Here is a 14,194-nt window from a genome sequence, read left to right on the forward strand (position 1 = left end):
ACACAATATTAGTATAAAAATAAATTACACCACACTTACATGAAAAACTGGGATTGCAAGGACTTATAGCTAGCACAGTAATGAAGTGCTGCATCTGGAATTTATGTTGCTATTAATTTTTGCTATAAAGGTAGCCTACCACACATCAACAATGATATAAGATACAAAGGTCACTACAGCCAAAATGTTCCTAACAAGCTTTACGCTAGAGTAAGTCTGATGGGCAGGTACTCAAAAACACTATTATTAAGAATCAGTACAGTGTTGGGAAACAAGATTTTGTGACTTAATCCTTATTGTAATACTAGTTCACGGTATCATCATAACAAAGTCCATTTATTTATCTTTACTTCAGTTTCTTATACCTATAAAACAAGCCAAGGGTCATGAAACCTTCCAGTGAAGAGTGCTTTAAAATATACAAATGAAATGTTCAGCATTTCTTTTCTTGTTGTTATATTAACTCCTTTCAATTTCTCCATGTACAAAATGGTTTACTAAGGATGTGGTGATATCTAATTAGCAAATGCATGTACAGTGCTCTGAAAAAAGCACAACTTAAGTTTTGAGCACATTAGAACACTAATATGGATAAGAAAACCTGTTTCCCAGCTGTCACAGGGCACTTAGGTGCCCTGCTCCTAAAGAGGGGAAACTGCAGGGGAAAGAGCCCTAGCAAGGAATAAGGAGCCCAGCTGTGGGTTGCCAGGGCAACCAGGTCAGCTGACTGGAAGGGGAAGGGCCTGGCTCCTATATAAATCACAGGCAGGAGGCCAGAAGGAGTGCCCTGCCAGCAGTCAGAGAGGAGGGAGCTCCTTGAGCAAAGATGCGAAGAGAAGCCTGACCGCAGGTACAGTCCAAGCCGGGTAAAGGATGGCAGCCCTGGGATGTTTGAGCAACGTGATTATAGCTGGGTGGCTTATGTTTAAGTTATAGCCAAGAGGCTTGAGTTTGTGTTGTTATTTGTTACACCAGTGGTTTGGGTGAGGCTATTAGGGGTTGGAGGAGGCCTCATAGGGGACTCACAGCGGAGTGTGAGTGCACCAGTGAGGGTGCAGGATTCGGGGTGCATAGACCCCAGCCCCAGAGAGGGGCAGTTGAGAAGCCCCAGAGAAGGGGGCATTGCGGAGAAGCCCCAGAGTGGGTGCGGTGAGCCCCGAGAGAGGGCGGCGTTGCAGAGAAGGCCCCGAGAGAGGGCGGCGTTGCAGAGAAGGCCCCGAGAGAGGGCGGCGTTGCAGAGAAGGCCCCGAGAGAGAGAGAGAGAGACAGGGCTGTCGAGAGTCCAAGTGCCAGAAAGGGAGTGGAGACAGAGAGAAAGACCAAACAACGTCTATTCCAGCTGCGAGGCTTGGGGCGTGGTATAAGGGGTGGTTGGAACCATGCATAGCCCCTAAGGCTAGGGTGCTCCTGAAGCACCCATTGTAGAGTGGGACCCATGAAGAGTCCGGGAGTTCATGGGGCCAGAAGTAACCATGTCCAAGGAGACGTGAGGCAGCCTCCCTAATATATTGGAACATCAAAGACATGGCAGGAGAGAATCTGAGGGTGCCCTTGGGCCGACTTGGCATGGAGAGGGGACCTTGAGGAGATCACGGCCCTCCTGTAGGACCCCGCCCGTGACACTAGCAAAGGGATTCATTACCCAGTATGGCATCTCTAATGGACGCTGTGAGTACCCCACCGCCCCCTTGATCGGGGTCCCCCAACTCTCATGCCACAACTTGTTACCTAAGGAAAGGAGGGGTTCAGTTGTGTTCTTCCTCCCGAGCTACCCAATGACGAGCGTACTCACAGGCATGCCGCAGTGTTTCTTGGGGCTCCGTCTCCCCTACACCCCGTCCACTTGCCAACCACTCTGGTGTTCTGCTCGTGGTTCTGCCATTCCCAGCAAATCCCTTTTAAACGGGTACGGCATCAGCTTCATCGTCGGTCAGTTGCCCATATATTTAGGCACCTGGGGCCTCTGACCCTGATCCCACAGGGCTGAGCTCCCGTTCTCTGGTGTCTTTCTCCCACCCAGGGAGAAGGACGCTCCTGTGAGCTTTGAAATTAAGGTGGCTGGGGAAAGACCATCCCCCAGCCTGAAGCAGGGCACTGCTTCCCCTGCCTTGAATGCAGGGGCAGCACCTGCAATGTTGCTATTGCCAGTGTTTGGCACGACCACCTGTCTGGTGAGCTCCCTGCTGCTCTCTCCTCCTTCTCTTCCTTGCCCTCTGCCAGTTTCTGGTGGGATTTTTTTAATTTCCCACAGTGGCAGAAGTGGCATCAGCTGCCTCAATTAGCTGGGCACTGCCCCGCCTGGGGAGCAGCATTTTGAAGAGCCGGTGTAACGCCGGCTCGCACAGCTGTGGCTGCGGCTCCATTCCCTTTCCCGGAGGTAAGTTTACCGGGGCATGGGGTTCTGCTTATTCACCCCGGGGGTGCCTGTGGCTGCCCCCAGCACCCTTAGTGCCTGTGGGGGCTTCTTGCCGCCACACCCAGAAAACAAGCCATATTGAAAATTTAAACAAACCAGTATCACCATGTTTACTATGTAACACTACACAGCAAACAAACTGAATGAGTGTTCACAATGAGGCCAGCAGATGGCATCATAGTATTGTAATCAGTCTCTTCAGCATATTGTTGCCTGGACTGTAATGCCATTTTATATTTCACATGGTTTAAATAACACATTGTTCTGCCACAATGTTGACAAAAATGATTTATCATGCTTGATTACTTTGAAGAACTGTAGTAATGTAGTAGTGCTTTGTTCAAGGAAACTTCTATGTTCCTTCTAACAAAAACATGGCTCCAGTTCCTTTCTAGTTAAAGAAATAAATTTCAGGTGAGACTGGAGCCATTTCTGAGAAACTTGAGCTGAGTTATTTGCTTGTATCATAATCATATAAACTGAGGCTTCACCATAATCAGATACAAATCTGTAGTTTCCTCTATGGCATTTATAGTCATTCATATCCCAAATACAGAGATCATGAACCAATACAAGCAAAACAAACCTTTATACAAGTAACTATGAAGGGAAGATGCTGAGTTTGGTTTAGCTTTAATTTTGATCCTGTATGGAATTTAAAAATACAATACAAGAAGTTGTTAGACCATCTCCTTAAGATTTTCAGCCTAAATTTACAACTTAAACTGTCAGGAGATTAGCTGTACTAAACCTCAAGTCTCTTGAGGTTCAGTATAGTTATAATTATGAAGATTATCCTTTTAAGTAATTATCAGAGCATAAAACCTGGTAAGTGCACATTTCTCCTCCTCAAGTTCCAAGCACTTGAAAAAATACAGATAATTTCAATTGCCATTATGCCTTTGAAATACTGTTCAATTTACATTTTGTAACCAAAAGACTAGATCCAGTTGGTCATAAACCAAAGTTACAAAATGCCTAAGTGTAAGCATACCTCTATTTTGGACTTCAAAGTTCCCTATGTGTCTACATTTTGGCTCCAGAGCAGGCTGAGAAACAAGCAGGTTAGGTGCCTAACTCCACCTGCCTTTCCCCCTAGCTCAATTATAATACAGCTGGGTTTTGGAGAGACACTTAAGCCCCAGAGGGACTAAGGCATTAGGGATGCCTAACTCATACTGATGGCATTGAGTTCAGCTGAAAAACCAGTGGTACTACCACTAATATTCCAGCAATCAGAGCACTCACCCAGGAAACAAGAAGGGCCTAGAACCCAGGCTTCCTACTGTTCAGGGATTGAAACCTAAACATCTTATTTCCCAGGAAATTATCCTATAGCCTGATAGTTGGAATAACTTGGGTGGGGACAATCTTCATCACTCCTGCTGAACCTGTGCCACTGTGCCAGAAGACAAGAGTCATGAAGCCAGGAGAACAAACAACAGGGAGCCTAATTCAGTATAGGATAGAGCAGTGGTGCTCAAACTTTTGGCCCTGCATGTGATGCCCCGATTGGCCCTGCATACTACCAGTCTAGCATGCAGGGCCACATTATCCAGCCAATGGTGCTCCCCATGGGTCTGGAAATTTGATAGCAAGGGAGCCAGTATTAACTCCTACCAAATTTTTGGACCCATGGGCCAGATAACATAGCTTTGTGGGCCAGATGTGGCCCATGGGCTGGGGGTTGAGCATCCCTGGGCCAATGCATTCAGTTTCAGAGACAGAAGAGAGAATACATTGGTGTTGAGGCCCTGCTGGCAGAGTTATTTCTGACCTAAGACTGTCCAATGTAACTGCACAAAGTGTCCTAGCAGCAGAAAGTAATAAGGCTCAATACAAAGATACCTCTCCTCTGTTCTATGGTCTCTGTTGCACATTCCAAATTATCTATGGTCCGGGTTGGATTGCACAATGTTTAAATGTATTAGTTATTTGAAATTACTTTAATTGTTTTCCAAACCATACACCCAGGTCCTAGACAGCTCTTTGTGAACGTTTGCCAGATTTTCTCATATACCTCACATAACCTTTTCCCAAATATCAGCCCTTCAAAACTGTGGTGTACATCTGTGGCAGGGAAAAGACACTCACTACTAGAAGGTATTTACTGGAAGACGCTGAGCAGTCCAGATGGTGGCTGGAGGCAGCACCGGCAACATCAACCTCTGTGGGAGAAACTCCAGCCCTGACATGGGCACGTTTTATGAGCATGTGCCAACACTGATTGACCAGGTGGAACTCAAGCACAGTGATAAGAACAGGTTGGAAGGAGACAACAGGGGAACTGGAAGTGAGTTCCCAGCATGGAAAGGAAGGAAGTGCAAGCACAGTGGGCCTCTGAAGGGGAGATTGGTGGGAGCCCGATTGTCTGGGGGGGTGCCACTGCCACTGGCTCAGAGGAGCCAGGAAACTTACCTGAAGTGGTTGCCTGGGAGTCAGGACCAGATGACTGGATCCTGGATGACGAGGAGTTTGAGAGAGAGAGTAAAAGAGTGTCAGAACCATGAGTAAATGGAGTATTGAGCTTGGTAGTTGTCTGCTCAGCCCCCTAACTGCCGCACGGAGGGTAGACAACATGGATAAAGGTATATGCTCGACTAAAGTGGAAAGACTGTTCATTTACAGTTTTGTTTTGTAACAAAGCTGAAGGGCATGAGATCACCCTTCCTTAAAATTTGAAACATCAAGTCCTGGCAGGTGGGAACAGTCAGTACCCTTAGAAGCTAGAAGTGGCATGCCAAGCTGTCTTCCTGGAAGGACACCAAAACAGGTGGCCATGCTCAGAAAATTAAATGCCCAGCCAAGGAATGGCATGGTAGATTATGTCTTAAGCAGGGAAGTAGATTTCTGTTTATGCTGTAATGGCTTCTGAGCCTCTCTCTCCTCCTTTCCCAGACAAGGAGGAAGGGGCTAAGTTCAATCTTTAGGTAGCCAAAAGCTGCTGCCAATTCAGCAGAAGTTTGAGATGGTTAAAACTAGCTTTTGCATCAGCAGTGTTGGTCAGAATTCAGCCATGCTTTCAGGATGACTTCGGAAAAATAATTTTTTTCTTTATTCTACCATCAAAAAACAAGGTGCCCATCTTATTTGGAGGCACAGGTATACAAGGAAATATAAAAACAGTTTAACAGGACAGTGTTGATTAGTTGCATGATACTGTTTCTGTTTCAACATGAAGAAGACCGAAATGATGTTTCAACCTGCAGCTGGCACACCACCCCAGGAACCACATGTCTCATTTAAAGGCCAACAACTGTTGATAGTCAACAAGTTTGCCTATCTAGGCAGCACGCTCTCCCATGCTGTCCCATGTTTCCTAATCAACAATTAAGTCAATATGAGGCTAGCAAAAGCCAGTGTGGCCTTTGGCAGACTCCATAAGTAGGTCTGGGACTGCAGAGATTTCAGAATGTCAATGAAACTGAAGGTTTACAAAGCCATCATTCTCCCAACCATCCTTTATGCCTGTTAAACCTGAACCATCTACCAGCATCATGCCAAGAAACTAAACCACTTTCACCTGTGCTGCCTGTAAAAGATACTAAGAATCAAGTGGCAGGACAGATTTCTGGACACTGAAGTGCTCAGAAGATCAGCTTTCCCCAGTATCCACACCCTACTGAAACTGGCACAGCTAAGATGGGCCAGCCACCTTTCAAGAATGCCCAATACTAGCTTGCCAAAGAAAATGTTCTATGGTGAACTGTCAAATGGAGTATGCTTTTACGGCACACCAAAGAAGCAGTACAAGGACACCCTAAAGATGTCCCTAAAGTGTTTCATCATTGACCCAGAGTCATAGGAGCAAGTCATTCATGACCAGCCATCCTGGAGTTCATCGGTCCAGAGAGGAGCATTGGCACATGGGAGAAGCAGTAAGGAAGCACATGGCTATGAAAATGAGGACCTCTCATGTCCAGTCTTCATTGCTCCCCTGCTCTTGCTGCAGTAGATTCTTCAGGGCAAAGATTGGGCTTATAAATCACCTGTGTAGCCACACAACCTAGCCTCCACCCCCCTCCTCTCTCTTCTTTCTCCTTTTTCCTCTCTTTCTCTTCTCTCCCTCTCTTTTTCTTTCCCTCTTCCTTTCCCTCTTCTGCCCTCCTCTCCCCTGCACTAGATGTGGTCATCTTCACTTGCGAAGGGCAAACAATGAACAACACTGTTTCTGGTTTCTGATTCATGCAACTGATCAGCTGATTATTCAATTCTGAGGTATGACAGGGGCAAGCTTTCACACCCGGTACAAGCACTGGCCCACCTTCTATCTATGAGCCAGCTGTCCACCTCACTCACCTGCCATGCCTTGATGTAATAACATGATGTTAATCAGGTGGGAGGCTGCCCACTTTGAACCCCAATGTTTAAGGGGAATCTCTGCAGCTCTGTTCCATCCCTACACTGCAGCCCAAGCCTCGCAGATGGCATCCCAGGCAGCTAAACTCAGCCATTCCCTTTGCCCATTAGCTGTGGTCCCACCCTGGGACCTTTGGCTCTCCCTTAGGCCTTGGCCCCATCTCAGGCCAGTCAGGACCCCAAGCTTCTTTGCTGTGTGGGCATCCCTTGTGGTGGGCCTCTGGCCATTTTGACCCTTCTCTGGGTCCTGGCCCCAGCATGGACCTGTTGGGCACCTCGGGTTGGGTCTAAGCTTCTAGCCTGCGTACAAGGCTTGGGGGTCCCCCATTCATGGCTCAGATGTTTTGCAAAGTGTGCCTGGCCCCATGGGCTCACTCACCCCAGCAGGCTCAGGCACTTCAAGAAGCTTCCCTGGCCTTCCCTGCATTATATAATCCACCTGAAGGTGGGGGCTGAAGTTAAGGTGCTCCAGCCTGCCTTACACTGGGGAGGTGATCACTCCTGGCATTTACATGGGGACTGCTGTGCCACCAGCAGCCCCAGCAGGCCTTCCTGCCCTGGCAGGTTGCAGTTTTAGGTCATGCTCAGGACCAGTGAACCCTCCAAGCCATTCCCATAGCCTCACCCTTACCTCCAAGGTATTCCTGGCAGAGCTCAGCAGAAAGGTGTTTCTCCTCTGCTGACTGATCACAAACTGCCATCAGTTCAGGGAGCTGGACCTTAAAATGGCCACCCTCATCAGGTACCTGCCCCCCCCCCCCCCCGGCCCAGTCCTTAAAGTGGCAGGCACTAGCAGTGCCCTGCCACATGAGGATCAAATGATATAATTAATTATACCATTCAAATATTAATTTTAGTGAATATTTGTGCATCTAAGTGTAAAATTCACTTCCCACAAAATGTTCACAGACATAAAGCTTAGTGATCAAACCAAAAATGATTACTGAATTCAAGCTATCCCAGGGGGAAAAACATCATTTTGCTCTTTTCTCAGTGCTAATGAACTGTGTTTTGTCTAAGGATAACCATAACGTATTTTAAAGCACCATTGCCTTTTTGAATACCAACCTTACCTGGGAGAATAATTCATTTATTTTTGGAGATTAGATTAGACATTGGTCCAACAATACAGAACTGAAGAGTAGAAACATACAGAATCATTTGCAGCTCTGAAGACAAGTCAAACAGCAACTTTGCAAGGTACACAATAGTATGATTCAACAAGATCACCTAGAATATTAACCACATATGGAACTTAAACATTAAAGGATTTATAAAGGCACTTAATATAGTTTCTTCTATTGCATTCTATTAAAAAACAGAAAAAAAGAGGTTCCATGTGAAAAGTGATCATGCCGTACACAGAGAATTATATTCAAAGGAACATATCCCGTGAAAAAATTCTGTAAATGTGAAATTCTTAAGATTAATAATTTATCTATTTTAGGAATTCATTGTCCCTGTAAATTCTGCAGATTTACACGAGCCAAGTCTGCCATCTAGTTCCTGTGAATTTGTGTTAAATTTTATTTTCTATCCAATAACTGCCAACTCTAAAGTGCTTGCAAAAAGTTTATACCCTTATGCTATATTAGCTGTGTTCACTCAGAATTAAAAAGAAAATGCTGTTTCAGTAGTGCAGTTAACATTAAAACTGCTCTCTCTGTGTCATGCAACACTAAAGTAAAGAAAAACTAAGTCCACAAAAGTTTATAGCAGAACGTAAATTACATTCCAAAGAAATATATGTAATTCCAGGCTTCACATTTGTGATAGATGGCAGTATATCAAGATATGAGTGTTTTGATATGATACTGATGGGGTATTTGAATGGCTTCAATCATATTAACATTGGTTTCTCTCTCTCTTTTATCTTATGTCACACCCTTTGGGTTTGCTGAAAACGATTTTGAAAATGAATCTACCAAGGACCTAAAATTATTGTTCACTCAGAAGAGACCCATAGTTGAAAATCAATCATTAATTAGACTGCAGACTGTTCTCAATCTGGCCAAAGCCTGGTCACACTGTCATGACTCCTGCACAGCCAAAACCCTAGCTTTTACCCAAAATGTTGCTTGGCTGGCTTTCCTGCTATTTTTACCAGCCAGAATGGGGCGAGGATGGAAAATGGAATTCTCTTCCAATCACTTCCTGAAAGCTACTGTAAATACTTAAGTCATGTGCTTCTTTATCCAAAAGGAAGCTGCTAGATCCAGAGCACTGCATAGTGACTGTACCTTGCCTCAATTCTCTGTGTTGTTTCTACTGGTTAGATGAACGTTCTATCATGTCATTGTGGGATGAATATTATTATCAGCTCTGGTCATGAATTATATTCCTTGATTCTGGAAAAACTATCAAAATTCTTAGCCCAGCAGTAGCTGAGGTAAAAATAAAACATTTTAACCAGGTGTAGTCCTTTACTTCAACAATCTCTTGCAAAATATAATAGGTATTTACCAATACCTCAAATTAGTGTCAACAGGTGATCAGTCAAGACCACTACCTATGATCAAGTGAAACATTAAGTGTGGATTTGGAGATATACAAGCCAGACATTCCAGGTTGTGTAGTAGGGATGTGCAAAACAGCACTGTTCTGTTTTGACTTGCATTTCGAGGTTTCAATGGAACAGCATTTCATTTTGAATTTCGTTTCGATTTGAAACTGCTGTTCCATTTTGTTTCATCGAAACAGTGATGGTGTTTTGATGCCGTTTCGACGTTTCACCCATAGGCTATAATGGGGAAACTTGTGAACAGCCTCTGTCATCCGGCAGGCAGATTGGGGGCCTGCAACCCCAAGAGGGTTGCAAGGGCTGTGCCAGTCCTCCCAGAATTGCAGGCCTCAATCTGCCTGCCAGATGAGGGAGGGAAGCTGGGTGCTGCCACCTGGGGCTAGCGAGCTGGGGAAGGGAACTGAGCCTGATTGCTTAGTTCCCCTTCCCAGCACTGTGATCAATCAGGCTGGGGAAGGCAACTGAGCCCAATTGCTCAGTTCCCCTCCCCAGCACTGCAACAGGGCTGGGGAAGGCAACTGAGCCCAGCTGAGCTGAGCTCCCCACCCCCCAGTGCTAGAAGGAACTCAGGCCCTATCATAGCGCTGGGGAGGGGCACTCAGCTCAGCTGGGCTCAATTCCTTTCCCCAGCCCAATCCTAGTGCTGGGGTGGGGCACTCAGCTCAGATGGGCTCAGTTCCCTTCCCCAGCCCCATCGATTGCAGCACTGGGAGGGGAACTGTGCAATTGGGCTCAGATCTCTTCCCCAGCCCAATCGATTGCAGGGCTGGGGAGGTAAACTGCGCGATCAGGCTCAGTTCTCTTCCCCAGCCCAATTGAAAAAGAAGGGAGATTTTTTTTCATCCAAGGTTCCTTCTCAGTATTACAGCATTTGTCAGCAAGCTTTCCTAATTACACCAAGAAAAATTGCCCTGGTTAATTCATTCCTGCATTTCAAATGTAAACTTATTTCATAAAATATTCCATGCAACACTGAATAAAAAATAAAAGGTGAGCACTATGGCCATTTGTACACACCACAAAATTGGCCTTTAAAATGGCTTAATGCACTTTTGCACTGCTTTAATGGTGCCACTGTTTGTTGCACATGTCAGCAGCGTAATGTGCTTTAATGGCGGGCTGTTTGCATGTGTCAGCGGCATAATGTGTGTTAAATGACTTTGTGATGAAGCAAAATAAAACATCTCTGAGGTGGTTTAGTTTGCCGTGGATGGAAGCACCAGGCCCCGTGCATCTCAGGAGCTGTGGGGGTAGCCCATGCAGGCAGCCCAGCGGCAGCTTGTGCAGGCAGGCTCCACTGAAGGACAAAAAACAAACAAACCCACAAACGGTGAGCCTGATCTTTTTTTTTTCCCCCTCCCCGGAGTCTGCCTGCCTGCCTGAGCTGTGTCAGGGCCCAGTGCTTCCCTTTGCAGCTGCAGTCCCCTCCAGGACCACTCAGGCTGGGTGCTTGCAGGTGGGTGCCACCTGGGGGCACTGCTACTGCCATGGAGGGAAGCACCACCTTCCCCCCCCCACCGCTCAAGGATCTCTTGGCCTTCTGGCAGCTCTCCCTCCCCTCCCAACCACTGGAGAGGCAGGTAAGGGTTGGGTCTGACCCTTGTGTACATGCCACAGGGGTTTACTTTGCCTTAAATTGAAGTGGTGTTTTTAAAGACCCAAAGCTTCAATTTAGGGAGAATTAAACCAAAGTAAACCCCTGTGGCGTGTATAAGAATGAGCTAGAATTTATCACAGTTTTATTTCTTAGATCCACTAATTATTAGTTCCTCTCTTCCAACCATAGCATATATGAGGTGGAGAGCCTGGATTGAGTGTGGTTCATAAATGTATTTTTAATGGATTAACTAAGATGATCAGGAAGCAACACTTGTAAAAAACCCCACAAAACTCCCCCCTCCTTTTATTTAAAGAATTATGAACATAGAAAATGAGGCAGGAAGTATTCAGCATGTCATGTAAACTGCATACATACCTGCTGCTGACAATGATTGGGATAAGGTTAAAGATTACTGGAATAGATAGTCTGGGCCAAATTACTGTATTTCCTGGTGTGACTCCACTGAGGTAATTCCAGGGATGAATTTGGCACACCTTCAGTAAAGTTAAGAAAAGCTGAATTCAATCAAAACCCAGTTGATGAATTATGCAGAAGATTTCTTTCCATAATTCCCAGTAGGGAAAAGGAAGCCCATTTTTAATCGGTCTCATTTTATCCTTTGCTTTGGATTTTTGTGGCAGTTTAAGTGGATGTGTTCTGCTGAAGGTGATAAATTCACAGCCCTGGTGATGAAAGACGCTTCTATTTCTATAGGACACATATAGAGCTTGCTTACCTGCACAGTCTTACCAGGTGCCTCTAACAAGCTTAGTCACCAAGCCCATGTAGCCTGACCTCTCTGCCAAGATAGCTAAAGTGCTAATTAATGCTATTTGTGATTGTGGCTTCCTGATGAGTTTGTGCCAATAACAACAATTCATTTGGCACAGGCCATCAAATAACCTTAAGACAACTTTAACAAACTACCAACGGGGACAGAACTAAACCGGTTTAATAAAAAGGCAAACCACGCCCATATTATGAATCAACTCTGCTATGAAAGCCATCTGTCAAGCTTCCTTTTCTTATTCTTTGTGACAAGCTATTTATATCAAACAATTTATGATGCTAGTGCCTGTGTTCAGTAACAATGAGCAACGGCACATCTTGTACAGTAGACAGTTTGTTAAAAGCATAATATTTTCTTGCACTCTCTCCAATTTTGGGGAGGGCAGCAGTAATATGAATTAGCTGCTTATAGCACTCTACGTTATCTGCCATTACTAAAAAGATTATGTTCTCGTCTCTTAGATGCAGACTTCACCACTGCCCTTGTTACCTCAAAGTTTTATAAATATATCTAGTAGAAGTAAGGGAAAACATTGCAGCCTATTTATTAAAAACATTCAAACAGTGATTACAAAGAAATCTGGATTAGACTCAAAAGTGAAATTATGACTAGTATTTGAGAAACAGCAGGAAGGAGAGGAATTGTATATGGTGGCACAACGGATTATAACTAGGAATAATGAGATAAAAACAATTAAAGGATTTTCTATATTTAATGTCAAAAAAGAAACAGCCAGCACTAAACCCTATTAAACTGGGAACTCCTGGAAATCTGATCATTTAAAAGTAGGCAGTAGAAAACAACAGAGAAATATAATGTAATGTACTGCAGAGACTCGTATTACACTGGCAGATGAACCACACAATCTTCTTTTCCTTCTCCAAATTTCTATTGTTTTATGGCATCTGTAATATAAATGGAAACTCTTCCCTTTGCCTGGCAGAAATGCTGGAAAATTGATTTGGGATAGATTTTCCTCTGATCATAACACTGTAATGTATACACCACAACATCACTTTTTAGTTTTGTTTAAAATACAGCTTTTTAGAACAAAGTAAGTGCAAATAATGTTGTGGTTGTGGTCTTCTTTTGAGTTACAGATGCAATTTAAAAGGAATTTTTCACATAATTTCCCCATGTGCAGATTTAGGGTACTCATGAATGGTCCTACAATGCATTAAAAAAGCAAACTTTGTAGCTTTCCATTTCCATTGTAATCTTTTCTGGGAGGCCTGAGTAATCACAGGGCAAACTAAAACTACATGATGAGGTAGGCAATAGATTTTATGGGGTCTTTGACCTTTTTCTTCATAAGAAGGCTCCACTTGGGATTTTTTGTTTTTAATGTTTATGCAGTCTGGGCAACATTTTACCCTACTTTAAACCATGCAGTTGTTATTTTTAAGTTAATATTGAAAATCAGAACAAATAAGATTTCTTTAAATACTAAAAAAATATAGTATCATTTCCATAAGAGGTAGTCTGGGGGGAAAAAGTATAATGCTATATCCTTGTTAGGAATACTGATGGGGTGGTGTACAATATTTTGAGATGTCTTTCTTTGAAATCCTGTGGGCTTTTAGAATAATTTCTGCAGGATTCTACTTTACTGCCATGTGATGCTATTGGTTACAATCTTGTTGAATTCTGTTGGACCTTCCTATGAAGGCTCAACTCAAAATGCTTAACTGGCCCATTCATTATTATAAGAGGAAATTAGCATAAATCAACACCAATTTATGGTGTTGGCTTTCTTTTTTTTTTTTTTGGCATGTATGCAAAAGTCTTTGAATAAAGCCTCAAATAATCAATACAGAACACTAAAGCAAAATGCTATCTATTCTTCCAAGTAGGTGAAGATAAAGTTGCACTCATCAAACCAATATGCATGTTAATGCTTTGATGCATTAAGTAAATCTCAGTATATTTTACCCTTGCCTCATATAGCACATAGACCATTGTTTTTAGATCTAACCCAACATGAGTACCCCTCAGCAATAAAAATGAATATTGAGACCCCTGACCTTTGCAAAAATAGCCAATTATTAAATGAGTTTTGTCCATTTGCTTAAAGGCAATGTACTCCAGGGAGAGTTGTACCTCCACTTTGATAGTGCAATTAATTAGGAACGAAATGATGCATTCATAGGCAGGCCCAGGATTTCTTAAAGCAGAGTGGGGGAGCAGTAACCAGCACTGTAGGGGTGGCAGCACCCTTACTTCCAGGATTACCCCACCCCCTGGGGTAGGTAAACCACATTGTGGGAGCAGCAGCCAGGGACTGTTCCCAAAGCAGGTAAGAGTCCTGTCCCTCCCCGTACCCTTTTAGCACCCATCCCTTCAACTTCATGTTCAGTGACACCCCCCTCCATTCCCATTCCCTGCTTGCCCCCTCTACTTATGCCTCTGAGAACTGAGAGAGCCATGTACTGCTGCTACTGCCCCAACTGCTCCTGCCCTTCTGCAGCCAGTGCTATGGGGAGATGGGTATAGGGGAGAGGCTCAGCC

The sequence above is a fragment of the Alligator mississippiensis genome, chromosome 1, assembly GCF_030867095.1.
Source record: "Alligator mississippiensis isolate rAllMis1 chromosome 1, rAllMis1, whole genome shotgun sequence".
NCBI lineage: Eukaryota > Metazoa > Chordata > Crocodylia > Alligatoridae > Alligator > Alligator mississippiensis.